At 38.3% G+C, this 15880-nt stretch overlaps 1 long non-coding RNA gene across 1 annotated transcript; it reads left to right on the top strand.

Moving 5' to 3' along the window:
* The first annotated feature begins 230 nt into the window (after nt 1-230).
* On the top strand, nt 231-8308 carry LOC138924272 (uncharacterized). Its single transcript, XR_011439173.1, has 2 exons — nt 231-360; nt 5963-8308. It is a non-coding gene; the product is annotated as an uncharacterized lncRNA (long non-coding RNA).
* The last annotated feature ends 7572 nt before the right edge of the window (nt 8309-15880 follow it).

Below are 15880 nucleotides of genomic sequence, written 5' to 3'. Positions count from 1 at the left end.
TTGTAGTTATTCCTCTTTTTTCATTTATAATATTACTTGTGGTAGACTGTATTATTGTTCCCCAATTATTTGCTCTCCTTCTTGTAAGAGGACTATACATTCCCAACTATTGCCATGTGATTTGAAGTACCTCTTGTGTGAGGAATATCTATACCTACTCAACTGACAGTGGGTTTGATCACAATGACGTCACATCCGAGCAGAAACTTTAAAAGATATTGTGTGTGTTTCCACTAGGTCTCTTGCTCTTTTCCGTCTTTAGAGAATGGCATGTCCTTATCTGGGGATTCCAGAATGGAGACGCTGTCTGGAGGAGTGTCTAGCAGTGGACCTGGAGTCAACACATACAGCAAGCAAAAAGTAAACACTGAGATTTGGGATTTTGTTAGTTACCACAGCATATTATAGTGAAAACTGACTGACAAATTATTTGTCTATGACTTCTTTTTCCTTAGATAAATCATTGCAGAAGTTTGTTTATTTTGTTGGTCTTTTCAAAGAACGAACTTTTGGCCTTGTTGATTTTTTTCTATGAATCTTTGGTTTTTAGTTCATTTGCTATTTCTATCTATGTTCTCACAATTATAATCTCCTTCCTCTCACTTCCTTTGAGTTTATTCTGTTGTTTGTTTTCTACTTCCTAAGTTATGTGCTTAGTTCATTAATTTTAAGCCTTTTCCTCCCTCCTATAAAAAAGTATTTAAGGTAATAAATTTCCCTTGAAGTACTATCTTTCATATCCCACAAGTTTTGATATATACTGTTTTCATTACCATTAAGTTGTAAAATGTATTTAAAATTTTATTATGGTTTCTTCTTTGACTCATTAGTTATATAAAAAGCATATTTTGGGGCCAGCCCTGGTGGCTTAGTGGTTAAGTTCAGCATGCTCTGCATTGGTGGCCTGGGTTCAATTCCTGGGTGCAGACCTACACGACTTGTCAGTGGCCATGCTGTGGCACCAGCCCACGTACAAAAAGAAGATTGGCAACAGATGTTAGCTCAGGGTGAATCTTCCTCAGCAAAAACAAAAAATCAAAAAACAGCATATTCTTTAATTTCAAAATCTATGGAGACTTTGAATTAACTTCTAACATATTTGCCTTGCCATCAGAACATCATTTTGGTAATATTTTTCTTTGAAATTTGTTGCTATTTGCTTTGTGGGCTATTTTATGATCTAATCTTGTAAATGTTCCATGTGTGCTTGAGAAGAATTTGTACTGTCTCATTGGGTGCAAAATTAATATATATTCATTAGTGCAAGATTGTTCATTTTGTTGTTCAAATACTCTGTATCTTTGCTGATCTGTTTTTTTTGTCTGCTTGAATCACCAGGCATGTTGAAAAATCTTCTACAATGATGATAGATTTGTCAATTTCTCCTTGTAGTTTTTATCAATTTATACTCTGTATATTTTGAGCATATTTTATTAGGTGCTTATATGTTTAGCATTGTGTTATCATTTTTGGTTAATTAAATCTGCTATTATACAGTTGTTATCCCTTTCTATCCCTATAAAGCTTTTTATCTTAAAGTTTATTTCATCTGATGTCAACCTAGCCAAATAAGCTTTCTTTTAGTGAGTGTTTGCTTAGAGTATCATTTTCAATCCTTTTACTTTCAACCTTTCTAAGTTCTTTTGCTTTACGTGTACTCATGTATACAGGGGATTTTTTAAAAGTCCTAACTGACAATCTCTGTCTTGTAACTGTCAATTTTCATCCACATATGTTTATTGTAATTCTTGATAGATTTGGACTTTGATCCTATCTAACTTTTTGATTTCTATTAGTTCTATGTTTTGTATATTTCTGGCTTTTTTCTTTCTTACTTTCTTGCTTTTGGATTAACTGAATTTTTTTTTTAACCTTGTTTCCTATTCCGTATTTTTCTTTCTAAAGATTTGGAATTATTATTTTGGTTTTTTAGTGGTTACCCTTGAAATTTATCATGCATTTTAACTGAACAAGGTCTGAGGTTTAAACACTACATTGATATTCCCCTCTAGGTAGTACAAGAGCTTTAGAATAGCTCTTTTCTTACTCCTTCTGACTAGTGTAGTACTGTTGTCTAATTTTTTGGTTCTATCTTTTCTTTTTAACTCCACAAATTAGTCATTGTCATTTTATTCTACACAGACAATGTTTATTTGGGTTTATATACAGAGAAAGAAGGAGAACCAATATGAGAATGCATGTACAAACTAGCTGCCGCTAAGTGTAACTGGGACAGCTCAGTCTTACGGGATTGTCCGCCACGATGCCATATAAAGTGTGTCTCAGGAAAGTCTGCATGGGGGAATATTTTAAAGATATTTTCAATCACTCAGTAAACTGTCTTGAGGAAAGAAGAGAGCAATTTTCCTACTGACTCTTGTTTTCCCTCTGCCATGACGGTTAACTCCTCTGCCCTTTTGTGTTGTGTATGTGTGTCTCTGGTGTCTGATGGCTCAGCATCAACTGGGTAGCCCCAGGGCAGGAAGAAAGAGGTCTATGGTGTTGGTATGGAGTGAGGCCTGTTAGTGTGTGCCTGCATAAAAATGGTTGGAGTCTATGCAGAGTTGGTCCCAACAGTGGTGCCTGGAGCTGGCATTAAAAGTCCTGGAGACAGGCAAGGCCAAGAGAATCTGAAGTGGAGCATATGATGAGGAATAAAGAGGGAGAATGTTCTCAAAAGAAGTAATAGCATTTTCAAAGCACAGATATGGGACAAAGCACTAGTCCTTCAAGGACATGCAAGAATAGAAATTGCTCTTCAACTGGGGATTCCCTTTATGTGAACTCTTGTAATGTATTTTTACTTCTATGAGCTTTGTCTGTAATCTCAAGAATTTCAGGTTGGCTATACATGAATTTGAATTCCTAACATTGAGAATACTTAGAAATAGGGGGAATAGGCTACTGGGAAAAGGAAAAGGAGGTTTGTGGGCATAGACATTATTGCTGTGATAGTTTGGGAGAGAGAAAACTAAAGCAAAGAAAAGTCTTTGGGATGGTCTATCTTAGCGTCCCTGTCAGGAATATGTTAGGACATCTAAGAGAGCCAGAACAGAGTGGTCTGTTAAGTTCTGATGGGTTCGCCAAGTTATTACTGGCAGAATTTTACATTTGAGAGAAAGTTTGAGAAATATTTCTGGGTGCTGTTAATTAAGAGTTTCCCTTTTCAGACTCACTGAGCTGGGTAGAATAAACAAAAATCATCCAAAGACATTTCAAACCAGATTGTATCAGATCAAGCCTCCCATCAAAACAGTTAGAAACGCTGGATAAAATATTTTTAAAATATCTGTTTGGAAGCATTAGAAAACTACCAAGACAGCAAAGGACCTAGGGGTCAAGATATTGGATAAAAGGGAATCTCATAGAGGCAAGACCAACATTTGGCCCCACTTGAGGTATTTGCCAATACTAACATCAAAGTTGAGAGGATAAGAAGCTGAGCAGAGCTTTTGGAAGTTTCAGAGGGGAGACCATAAGTGGAGTTCAGGGCTCACCAATGAGAAGTGGTCCTAGTAAACATCACAGGCTTACAGTTGGGATCCCCAAAGGGCAACCCCTAGGAGTAAGGATGAACCAAAATAATCTAGCTCTCACAATGATTGAAATCCAGCTTGAATCAGTTCAATCTTAGATTTATTCAAATGGTTTGCACCTGCCCTAACCGCTCTTATAAACAAGAATAAATCCTCTCCAGTAAATTATATTGTTCAGTATCTCAAATTATCTCTATGATTTTTCATACACTATGTCTAGCATTTAATGAAAAATAGGCATGCCAAAAAGAGAAGACTTTACCAAAAAGTTGGAGACAAGATAGATAATAGAAAGACTTACAGAAGATCCAGATACTAGAGTTATCGTACACAGACTTTAAGATAACTGTGACTGACATGTTCCAGAAATTAAGTTCCAAGATGGACAACTTCAGGAGAGAACTGGAGACTATAAAAAAACAACCAAATGGAAACTTAGAACTGAAAAATGCCATGACTGAAACTAATAACCCAATAGATAGGTTTAACAGTTGATTAGCAAACACAAAACAGAAGAAAGCAGGTATAGTAATGCTAACATTACGTAAAGACGTCTTTAACATAAGAAGCAAGATAAAAAGAAATAGAGGACTATTTCATAATGATAATGGTGTCAGTTCACCAAGAAGATATAACAGCATAAAATTGGCATATACCGAATAAAACATCGGAATATAGAAAACAAAGAAAATTGACATAACTAAAATAAGAAATAGAGAAATCCTCAATTATAGTAGGAGATTTCAAGATACCTATCTCATTAACTAGAAGACGATGAAGACAAGAAAGTGACGTTTAGGTAAGTGTTGTTCTGCTACAATTGCAGAATATACACTTCAGGTGCACATAGAACATTTACCCAAACTGACTACATATTAGACCGTAAAGCGACTCAACAATTTTCAAATGATTGAAATCAAACAGTGCATGTTCTCTGGCCACAATGGGATTAATTTAGAAATCAATAACAAAAAACATAACTAACATATCCCCAAATATTTAGAAACTAAGCAACACACTTCTAAATACTGACGGATTAATGAAGTCACTATGGAAATGAAAAGATATTTTGAACTAAACATATTGAAAATATCTAAGCTTATAGGGTGCAGAAGAGCTGTGCTTAGAGGAAAATTTTTAACCTCAAAATTGATAATATATCAATTCGAATATAGAATATAGAGAGAAATAGCAATATATGATATTGTAGGGGAGATGTTCTCTCCCCAAATGGGGGTTCGTCTGGCCAGAGAACGAATTAAATTCACATGAGACAGAATAGCAAGAGAAAATTAAACAAAGCTTTCTTCCCGAAGGAAGAAAGGGCACCGAAGAAGTGGGTTGCACATAGTGGTTATATAGCCCCAAACAGGGTGTTTCACATGTGATTGAAATGTACCTCCCACAATAGTCACAAGATTGCCCTGTCGGCACAGTGCTTGATGGACACAGCAGGTAGTGGTCTGCTGTCTCAGAGGGCGTAGCAGGAGGCAAGTCGATTGTCTGGAGCTGGGCGGTCACAGGTGAGCGCAGCAGCAAATCAGTTCCTAGCCTAAGGAGAGATGCTTAATCCTTAAGGAATGCCAACGTTGGGAGGGGGAGGGAAGTCAGTTACAGGAGGTTACCAGACTAGCACAATAAAATGTAGATTTTAAGTCCTTGCCTTTGGTATTGATTAAGGGTTTTTAGAGAGAAGGTCATCTCCTTTCTTCTTCCTGGTACAGAGAGGGAGGCAACTTTTACAGATAGAGATTTACTAACAAAGGGCAAGTTCCATTCCTCAGAGCCTCCTTCCCTGTCCCAGTTTATCAAAAGCAATCAACCTCAAATAGTCCTGATACCAGAGAGACATATCTTGGGGTGGCCAATTCCAGGTCCCCACAATATAGAAAAAAGAAAGGCTGAAAATTAGTGATGCAAGTATCCATCTTAAGTTAGAAAAGGAACAACAAATACAGAGAAAGTAGAAGAAAGGAAATAATAGAGTAGAAACTAATGAAATGGAACACAAGTTTACACTAGAAAGACTCGATAAAAGCACAAGTTGGTTCTTTGTAAGGACTGATAAAATAGAAAAGCCCTGATAACACCTCAAGAATAAAAGGGAGGAAGCACAAATAGCCAGGACAGCAAAGGGGACAAAGCTATACATTTTCAAAAGGTCCCTAGAGATCTCATGTGCAACTGAGGTTGAGAACTTCAGTGATAGGTGATCTTACCGGGGCATTGTTGGAGAACCCACAGTGTTGATGCCTTTGGATTTTTTTTCTCTTAAGCTCTTTAGATTCCCCAGTGAAGAATCTTCCAGTTTCCTGCCTCTAGGGTGTAAGCCTCATTGATAGCTTTCTAGAAATTGAGTAGAGGAAGAGGGCTGAGGTGTCTTAATATTCAATAAATAAGCTTTCCCTTTATCCTTCTGCTTTCAGAACAGTAACTCTTACCCTCAGCTGGATCTGGTGACCCGAAGCTAAACGCCTTAAGTTTTGCTTTCTTCAGAGAATCAGCCCAAGTCTTGCACTGGCGTGGGAGAGGGGCAGACACAAGAGTGCACCGGGAAGGAGGAAGACTGCTGCTTCAGCTATTTCTTTCAACCGATCTTCCTAATTTTAGCCCCACTTTTACCCTCACTTCTGGAGCTCCCCGATGCCATAAAATGCTGACCTTTGGGGGCTTCTGCAGTGCATATCAGGTTCCTTCTCACATGTAAATATTTTTTTGAAGTCTGTCACTTATCTTTGAACTTTGCATATGGTGTCATTCATTGTTTAGAAGTTTTTCATTATAATGAGGTCAAATCTGTCCATCTTCCCTTTTCCTTTGGTTGTGTTCCAATCACAATTTATTGAATGAGCCTTCCTTTCCTCACTGATTGGAACTGTCACATTCATATACATAAACTACCATAAACTAAATATCCATGTATACATGGTTCTCTTTCCAGACTCCATTAAGTTCCATCGATTTTTGTAGATTCCTGTACCAATACCATACTGTTTTAATTGCTATACAATAAGATTTTTCAGTATCTGGCCAGTTGAGTACTCCCTTACCCTTGCTGTTATTGTCCTTTTTTAGAATGTTTCTGGTATTCTTGCAATTTTTATTTAATATGAACTTTAAAATTAGCTTGTCAAAATCCACAACAAATACTGCTGGGATATTGATTGGGATCGCATTGATTTTATATATTAATTTGGGGAGAATCAGTAAACTTACAATATTGAATCTTACATTTAGGAACATAAGGGGCCTTGTTCAGATTGCCTGTGTTCAAATCTTATCTCCACCATTTGCTAAATAGACATAAACTTTGGCAAGTTTATTAATCTCCCTAAGCCCCAGTTTCCTAATCTATAAAACTGGGGGTAATGATAACAGTGCCTCCCTCAAAAAATTAAACAATCCTCACAAAGCTCCTAGCAAGATACATGGCACCTGTAAGGAGTCAATAAATGTTCACAATTATTATTATAGCACATGGCAATGGACTGAATGTTTGTCTCAGGATTAATATTTCCCCTGTGAACTGCAATGCCACTTCTGTCATATGCTGAGTTTCTGTTTATTAACTAGTCTGTTTCTGGACTCTTGAATCCATTCCATTTGTCTACATATCTATCCCAGAGCCAACACCATTCATTCATTCAGTATTTATTGACCACCTACAATGTGCAGGTCCTATTTTAGGCACTTAGAATGCATCAGTGAACAAAACAGCTAACGATCTCTGCCCTTATGGAGCTTCCCCTCTAGTGGAATCCCACAATTATCTTAATTATTATAGCTTTAAAATACGTCCTGATTCTTGTTATATGATTGGGCTAGTCCTCTTACTTTGTTTCATTTTTTAATAGTTATGAGTAACTCTTTTTAAACACTTTTCGTTTTGAAATAATTCTAGATTCACAGGAATTTGCAAATAAAAAAAATTTACAGGGAAGCCTGGTGTACCCTCCACTCAGTTTCCTCTCAAGATGTTATCCCCAAGGTTTATGCTAACATCTTGCATAACTACAGTATAATGTCAAAACCAGGAAGTTTACATTGGTTCAATCCACAAGGCTTATTTAGATTTCACCAGTTTTACATGCTCACATCTGTGTGTGTGCACGTGTGTATAGTTGTATGCAATTTTATCACGTGTAGATTTGTGTAACCACCACCACAATCAAGATACAGAACTTTTGCATCACTGCAAGGTGCCCTCATGCTGTACCTGTACAGCCATGCCCACTCCCTCCCTCTTCTCATCCCTAACTCCTAGCAACCATTAATCTGTTCTCTATCTCTATAATTTTGTTACTTAAAGAAAGTTATATAAATGAAATAAAACAGTATCTAGCCTTTTGAGATTGGCTTTTTTTCACTTAGCATAACGCCCTTGAGATCCATCCAAGTTGTTGCATGTATCAAGAACCCAGTCTTTTTTATTGCTGAGTAGTATTCCATGGTATGGATGTGCCATTCACATGTTAAAGGACATTGGGTTGTTTCAGTTTGGGGATGTGATGAATAAGGCTTCTTTGAACATTTGTGTACAGGTTTTGTGTGAATATAAGTTTTCATTTCTCTGGGATAAATGCTCAAGCGTTGCTGACTGCATTCTTTTTAGAGAATATCTTGGTTCTTCTTGGTCCTTTCCTCTTCTACATACATTTTAGAGTTGGCTTGTCAAAATTATGAAAAACTCTTTCAGGATTTTGATTGGAATAGTGTTGAATCTATGAGTCATTTGGGAGAGAATTATGATATTAAACCTTTCTTTCCACTGATAGATGTCTCTCTTTTTACTTAGTTCTTTTTTAAACGTCATTCAATAAAGCCTTATGATTTTCTCTCTACAGGTATTGCACTTATATTGTTAGATCTATTCCCAGGTGCCTCTATCAGGAAAGGCTGGTTGTGCTGTGGTAATAAAACAAAGAAAAAAATTTCTCGCTCATGGTACATGTCCATCATGATGCAGGGGCTCTGAGTTTCATTGTCCTCATTTTCATTGTCCTCACTTTGGAATTCAGGCTGAATGGCGAGCTACTATAGAACATTGCCAGCTGTGTGGTAGAGGGAAAAGAGAACATGGAAATTCTTCCGCTTGATAAGGATCAAGGCTGCCCCTGGCCCAAGGAGAGAAGCCCAAGGCGTCCTGCCCTACATACACATACGGATCTATATCATCCCCTGGGGAAGCATACGATGTCCTGACCTGATTTCTATCCAAAGTTATAGGACCACCCAATAACGAGACCCCACCTGCACTGATACCATTTTAACAATTTATTTTCATGATCTTTCCTTGTCTTGTAAAGAAGTAACTCACATACCTATGCCTTATAAATTTAGCTCTAACCCTCAACACATTGCAGCTCTTACTGCCCATGGGTCCTGTCCTCATGGCTACTCCATGCTATTCTCTGAATAAAAGAGCATTACTGCCAGACCTTGAGAGTCTAAGAAATCTTTCTTTCGTCTCCGAGCCTGCATCACAGCGGCTCTTAAGCTTCTGCCTAGAGATGTGTCACTTCTCACCTTTCATTGGCTAAAGCAGGTCACATGGTCATGGTAAGCTCAACGGTGAGGAAGCTAATACCTCCATCAGCTCCGGTATACCCTGCAGGGATTTTCCTTGATAACCATTTTCCTGGCAGAACACTTCTAGTTTTTAAATTCTCTAACTCCATAGAAAGAATGTATCTTTCAACACAGTGTTTTTGTTCAGTGTTTGTTTGTAGAGTAAAACGTGTATTTATGTCCCCAAGCTCAAATCAACAGCTTTTACAAAACAATGTGTGGGAGAATTCTCCCGTTACATTCCCAATACAATAGGTAGAATGTCAGAACCAGATGTTTTGAGAAGTAAGCCCAGTGTGGACAAAGGGGAGCCACGTAGGGGATATTGCTGGTTTTAAGAGAAGCCATGTTACTTACTGCCTGCCAAGCAACTGTTTGTTAATGATTGTATTAATTATTGAGGTTTGTAGCATTTTACATCCTAACATGATCAAGTCACTTAGAGGTGTTTTACTGTGTTTAGTTTAGTTTCAGGGAATTGATTAGGGAGTCTGGTTTGAAATGTAGTGTGTTATAATTTTTTCCTTTTAAAATAAATGGGAAATAGGCCTCTGATTAGTATTTTTGTGCAGAATACCTGATTTTCAGGGTTGGATTGGGTTACTGAATTAAACAGAAGGTGCCTGTATTTGTGAGCAGGTTTCACTGTATCTTATATTAGTTGTGACAGTTCTTTTTTTTTTTTAAAGATTGGCACCTGAGCTAACAACTGTTGCCAATGTTTTTTTTTTCATCTGCTTTTTTCTCCCCAAATCCCCCCAGTATATAGTTGTATATTTTAGTTGTGGGTCCTTCTAGTTGTGGCATGTGGGACGCCACCTCAATGTGGCCTGATGAGCGGTGCCATGTCCATGCCCAGGATCCGAACTGGCAAAACCCTGGGCGCCCAAGCAGAGTGCGCGAACTTAATCACTCGGCCATGGGGCCGGCCCCAGTTGTGACAGTTCTTAACGATCTCTCTCTAAAAGTCCATTTTCTAACCATTTATTAATGATGTGTAACAATGCATTTGACTGTTGTATATTTATCTTATGTTCAGCCTTCTTTTAAATTCTACAAATTTGTCTACTTATTCCTTTGTATTTTCCATGTAAACAATCTGTCCTGTGAATAATAATAGATTTGACTCTTCCTTTCTATTCTGTATACATTTTATCTACTTTTTTTTTGTCTTACTGTTTTGGGTAAAAACTGTAATAGGGCAAGTAGTGGTTTTAAAACACGTCTGCAAATTCTTTGACACTCCTCCCACAAAGGGAGAATATGAGTTGCCTTAGTGACTTGCTTCAATGAATAATATGTGGCAGAACTAATGCTGTGTGACTTCCAATGCTATGACATAAAATACAATATTGCTTTGTGCCACCCCTACCTCCCGTCTCTGTCTGTCTAGCTTAAAATTAAATAATTTTGCCAGAAGTTTGTCAATTTTCAACAATCAACTTTGGCTTTGTTGATCCTCTATTTTCAATTTCATTACTTTCTCTACTTATTATTTTCTTCCTGCTACTTTCCTTGTATTTATTCTGTTGTTCTTTTTCTATTTCTTAAGTTGGACATTTAGCTCATTATTTTTATTCTGTCTACTTTTTAAATTGTAAGCATTTAAAGTTATTAATTTCCCATCTTTTTTTGTTGTTAAGGAAGATTTGCCCTGAGCTAACATCTGTTGCCAATCTTCTTCTTCTTTTTTGCTTGAGGAAGAGGAGCCCTGAGCTAACGTCTGTGCCAGTCTTCCTCTATTTTGTATGTGGGTCGCCATCACAGCATGGCTGACAAGTGGTGTAGGTCTGCGCCTAGGATCCGAACCCATGAATTGGGGCCACTGAAGCAGAGTGTGCTGAACTTACCCACTATGCCATGGGGCCAGCCCCTTAATTTCCCATCTTTTGATTTTAACATTTTTAATTTCAGCAATTTTCTTTTCTATTTCTAGAAGCTCAGTTTATTACTTTTTCATATCTAGGTCATTTTTATAGTCTTTTATACCTTACCCATGTTTTTAAGTCTTTTAAGAAATACCTATTATATATTTGTTTTTCTTTATATGGTCATTCAATATTGCAGTCTTTGTGAGTCTGATTTTGCTGTTGCTTTTTCTACTGACTCTTTCCTATGGTGTGCTGTTTCCTCATGTATTCTGTAGTTTTCATTGTGATCTCATGTTTGCTGGAAGTGTTCTGTGAGTGATCTCTGAGGGCTACATTAAGGGCATGTTTCTTTAGAAGGGATTCTCTTTTCTTTCTGCTCACCATATCACGGACACTCTAAACTTGGGACCACTTTAAATTCAATTCTTAGCCTGGAGTTTTTTGGACCAAGCAGGTAGCAGGTAGCAGGTAGACCAACCCTCTGTGAGGGCCAACTTGATGCTTATGAATTATGTGAGGGAGACTTTACCTCACTCCGTTCAGAGCTATATCATTCTCCTTTTATGAGGCAATTTTTCTTCCTAGCTCATTTTTTCACTGAGAGTATAGCCCTTTGTGGGTGTTGGCTTTATGGAAGGTTTTAAAACCAACTTTCCAGCTTGCGGAGGCACTAAGCTTTGCTTTCTATTTCATAGCATCGTTGATAAAACCAAAGTTCTAGGTAACCGGAGATCATAAGATGCCCGTAGGAAGGTTGCTGGATCCGGTGCTCATTCGCCCTCTGAATTTGTGCTCTTGGTTTATTTCAGCCTCTGAGGAGTTCTCTTACTTTCTTGCCTGCTCAGCTGTGCATATAAAGAAATTTTTTTAAAAAGATTTTATTCACAATTTTTAGGAGTTTTTTTTTTATGCAGGAGGATGTTTTGTTTTGTTTTGTTTTTAATAATAACTTGTCTTCCATGTTGTCAGAATGGGAGTTCCATTCATTCTTCAACCTACTCCAGGCTACTTTCCATTCCTAACACTTCACTAAAACTGCTCTTGTTAAAGACATCAACCATCTCCATGTGGCCACATTCGATGGACCTTTCAGTGTCCTTGTCTTACTCGACCTCTCAGCCACATTCAGCACATTTCATCAAATCCTCTTTCTTGAAATATTCAAAAAGCAGTTTTAAACAGTATTAAAATTCTCTTCTTGACTTTAAAACTTGTTACTTGTTCCACTCTCAACACTGACACTGAATACATACGTGTGTTAAATATCTATTTAATTGATAGCATTGGAATCAATATAATTCACTGTGAAAGTATTTCCAAAACCTTTTGGCTCCTTTTCTTTTCTTTGTTTTTTTTTTTTTGAGGAAGATTAGCCCTGAGCTAACTACTGCCAGTCCTCCTCTTTTTGCTGAGGAAGCCTGGCCCTGAGCTAACATCGTGCCCATCTTCCTCTACTTTATATGTGGGACGCCTGCCACAGCATGGTGTGCCAAGCGGTGCCATGTCCGCACCCGGGATCCAAACCGGCGAACCCCAGGCTGCCGGGAAGCAGAACGTGCGAACTTAACCGCTGTGCCACCAGGCCGGCCCCCCTTTTGGCTCCTTTTGTGACAGCTGACATTTGTTTACTCATACAAAATGAAATCAAGCAATATGCTGAGATTAGAATAAATATATAACCAACTTTCAATTTTCTATGAGCATATTATCTACTTTGTGAATTACATATGATGGTATAATACTTTTCCTTAAAGTCATGATCATCCCCAAGCCATCAGTACGTCATTAATAATATGTCATAATTAGCAGAGAATAAGTTTGTGTTGAGGATATTGATGAATAGGCATGGCTAGCCATTGCAGAGAATAAACTCAGAATTCCTTAGGTTGGCATTCAGTCCCTAACTTACCCCTCCAGCCTTATTACTCCCAAGTAAAGTTTACTTTTGCCAACAATATAGTCTATGATCTAGTCTCTTCCCTGAATATGCTTATCTACTTTTCTACCTCTGTATCTTCTTTATTTCTGTGCTTCCCTTCTGGTTTTCCCTCCATTATTCTCACATTTTGCCCAATTTCTATTCTTTCAAGTTGCACCTTTCAAGTTCCTCCTCCATGAAGCCTTTCCGGCTATTCCAATGGTCCCAGGAAGCTTCTGACCTGGCTCTCAATGCTCTGCACCTCTAGTATTCATGCTCTTGTATAGTCCTCTCCCCCTGAGTGTGGGCTGGACCTAGTGACTTGCCTCTAAAAGCAAATGGAATGCAGCAAAAGTAATGAGATATCACTTCCGTGACTTCTGCCCGGCTGGTATTCTCTCTCTTGCTGGCACTCTCTCTTGTCCCTTTGCTTGCTTACTCTGATGTTGTGAGATGCTCTACAGAGAGGCATATGTGGCAAGAAACTGAGGGTGGCCTCAGTGCAACAGCTCATGAGGGACTGAATCCTGCCAATAACCATGTGAGTGAACTTGAAGATCCTCCCCAGCTGAGTCTTCAGATGAGATTGCAGCCCGAGTCGACACCTTGAGTGCAGGCTAGCGAAAGACTCTGAAGCAGAGGACCCACTTAAGCCATGCCTGAACTCCTGACTCACAGAAACTGTGAGATAGTAAATACGTGTTGTTTTTAGCCACTAAGTTGTGGGACAGTTTGTTACACATTAATAGATAACTAATACACCAACCTAAATTGATTGTCCCTTCCTTTGAAGGCAAGGTACTAATTATTCATACTGTTTGTTAATTATTATAAAAGACATATATGTGCGTGGTGAAAAAATTCAAATAGTACAAATGGTATAAAGTGAAAAGGAAAAGGCTTCCCTTAACCTCTTCCTGCCAACCCTCTGGGGTAGACATTACCAGTCATTTCTTATGGATCCTTTGGAAGTGTTTTAACACAGATGGGATCACACTATAGCTACTGTCCTACAACTTACCTTTTCACGTAACAATCCATCTTTCCATATAGATCTATAACATTTTTAGCAATATAAATTACATTCATTGCTTTTTTTCCTGTTTATGAAAACAATACATGGTCTTAGTTAAAAATTTGATGTATATAGAAAAGCATAAAAAATTTGTTTGCCTGTACTCCTACCATCCAGAGATAAACTTAAGAAGTATGGAACTGAATGTCCACTTTGGTGTGTCCCATGTCCCTTCTGGCCCTCTTCTTCTAGCAGAACCCCTCCCTCTTTCTTATGAGGAGCCATTTAATATGGTCAGTTTGGGCTGACGCTCCCCTCTCAAGGGGTGGTCCTATGACCTAGGTCTGACCAATCAGAACCCTTCTCCACTCTTCTGCCCCTCGGATTGGTTCATGGCTGGACATGCAACTCAGCCAGGCAGGGGGCCAATCAGAGTCTTTCCTAGCTTTTGCAGGGGGAGCTAGTGACAAAGATGGCTTCTTCCTCCAGCTTGTTAAATTAGGAAGTGGTGAGGGGAGGTTTTCCAGAGGCCTTCTCACCACCACTTGAGGAACGGATGTCTGGAGAATTAAGCCAAGGAGAGAGAAATAAAACTGTAAGATGAAGAGAACAGAGACCTGAGGACATCTCTGGTCCATGCCTAGATCCACTGGAATTCAGAGGCATCCTTGGCCTTTTCAATTTTGGGAGTCAGCAAATTCTCTTTCATTGTTTAAGTTTCTGTCATTTGTATCCAAGGGAGCCTTACCTAATACAAGTATTATATTGACCTTTATTTGAATTTACTAGAAACAAAGCAAAGTTAAAATGAAAGTGGAAGAAGTGCTGAACTCGAGATAAAGCTTTCTTTGAAACAACAGATAGTTTCTAAAAGGTCCTTTTAAGTTAAACAAAACATATTATGAAGACATTTTGAGGTTGAGGTAATTGTGTTTTGTATTTGACTTGAGGTTTCTTAATGAACATAAGTTTAAGTTTCCAGAACAACTTAGTCAATTGTGTCAAAAGCTAAAAGCCACCTCTGACGTCTAACCAGTCAACCAATGAAACATATCCCCTTAACCTTTCTTTTTAAGGCAGAACAAACACCTTGCTTTTTCTTCCTCCCCAAAGCCCCAGTGCGTGCTTGTATATCTAGTTGTAAGTCCTTCTAGTTCTTCTATGTGAGCTGCCCGCACAGCATGGTCACTGACAGGCAGGCGGTGGTGTTCCACCACCAGGAAACGAACCCAGGCTGCCGAAGTGGTGAGAGTGTGAACTTTAACCACTAGGCATCAGGGCTGGCTCCAAACATCTTTTAAAATGTAAGCCCTAAGCCTGCATTTAGGGCCATTCTTTAAATTATTAGGGAAAGAAATTAATAAGGAAGATACTGATCTATAAACAAAATATTCTTTTATGTGAAAAAAATCCCATATTTCAGGAAAAATAAAAACACCAAAACCAGGAGAAATAATCATAGCTATTGCCTATTGTAGATTTGAAGTGGACTCACTTAATCCAAATGGTTCCAATGCATCATTCAAATGATTCCCTCATCACTCTCTTGTATTTAGCCAGTGTTGAGTAAAGCCAATTGGTGTTGTGTTCTTGGTATCCAATTTCTTTTAATGTCCCAAGGGTTGAAAAACACAATTCTTCTTAGAGAATCTTCAGACTTTTGGGGAAGAGATTTAAGCTAATTTGGTTGTTGGCACCAAATATTCTCCAGTGCATTTTATTCCAGGAAGAATCATTTAATCCATGTTCTATTAGAAGTAACGCAGTTACCACAAGGAAGAACCTATCTTGTCTAATGGCATATTTAATAAAACTAAAACGTACTTGATATAACTGTCTTCCCGTCCAAGAATGAAGGATGCTCTGCAGTGGAAGTGTGACCTGTTCATGGTTCCATCGACTTAGAAAAGATCAGCCCCAACCAGGCAGTTGTATGTGGCTTTAGGGAGGCTAACTGAGGGTCCCTGCAGGG

This window comes from Equus caballus, chromosome 5, assembly GCF_041296265.1.
Source record: "Equus caballus isolate H_3958 breed thoroughbred chromosome 5, TB-T2T, whole genome shotgun sequence".
In the NCBI taxonomy this organism is placed as follows: domain Eukaryota; kingdom Metazoa; phylum Chordata; class Mammalia; order Perissodactyla; family Equidae; genus Equus; species Equus caballus.
Note: the sequence above shows the minus strand (reverse complement) of the source record. Positions and strands in the feature narration are given on the sequence as shown.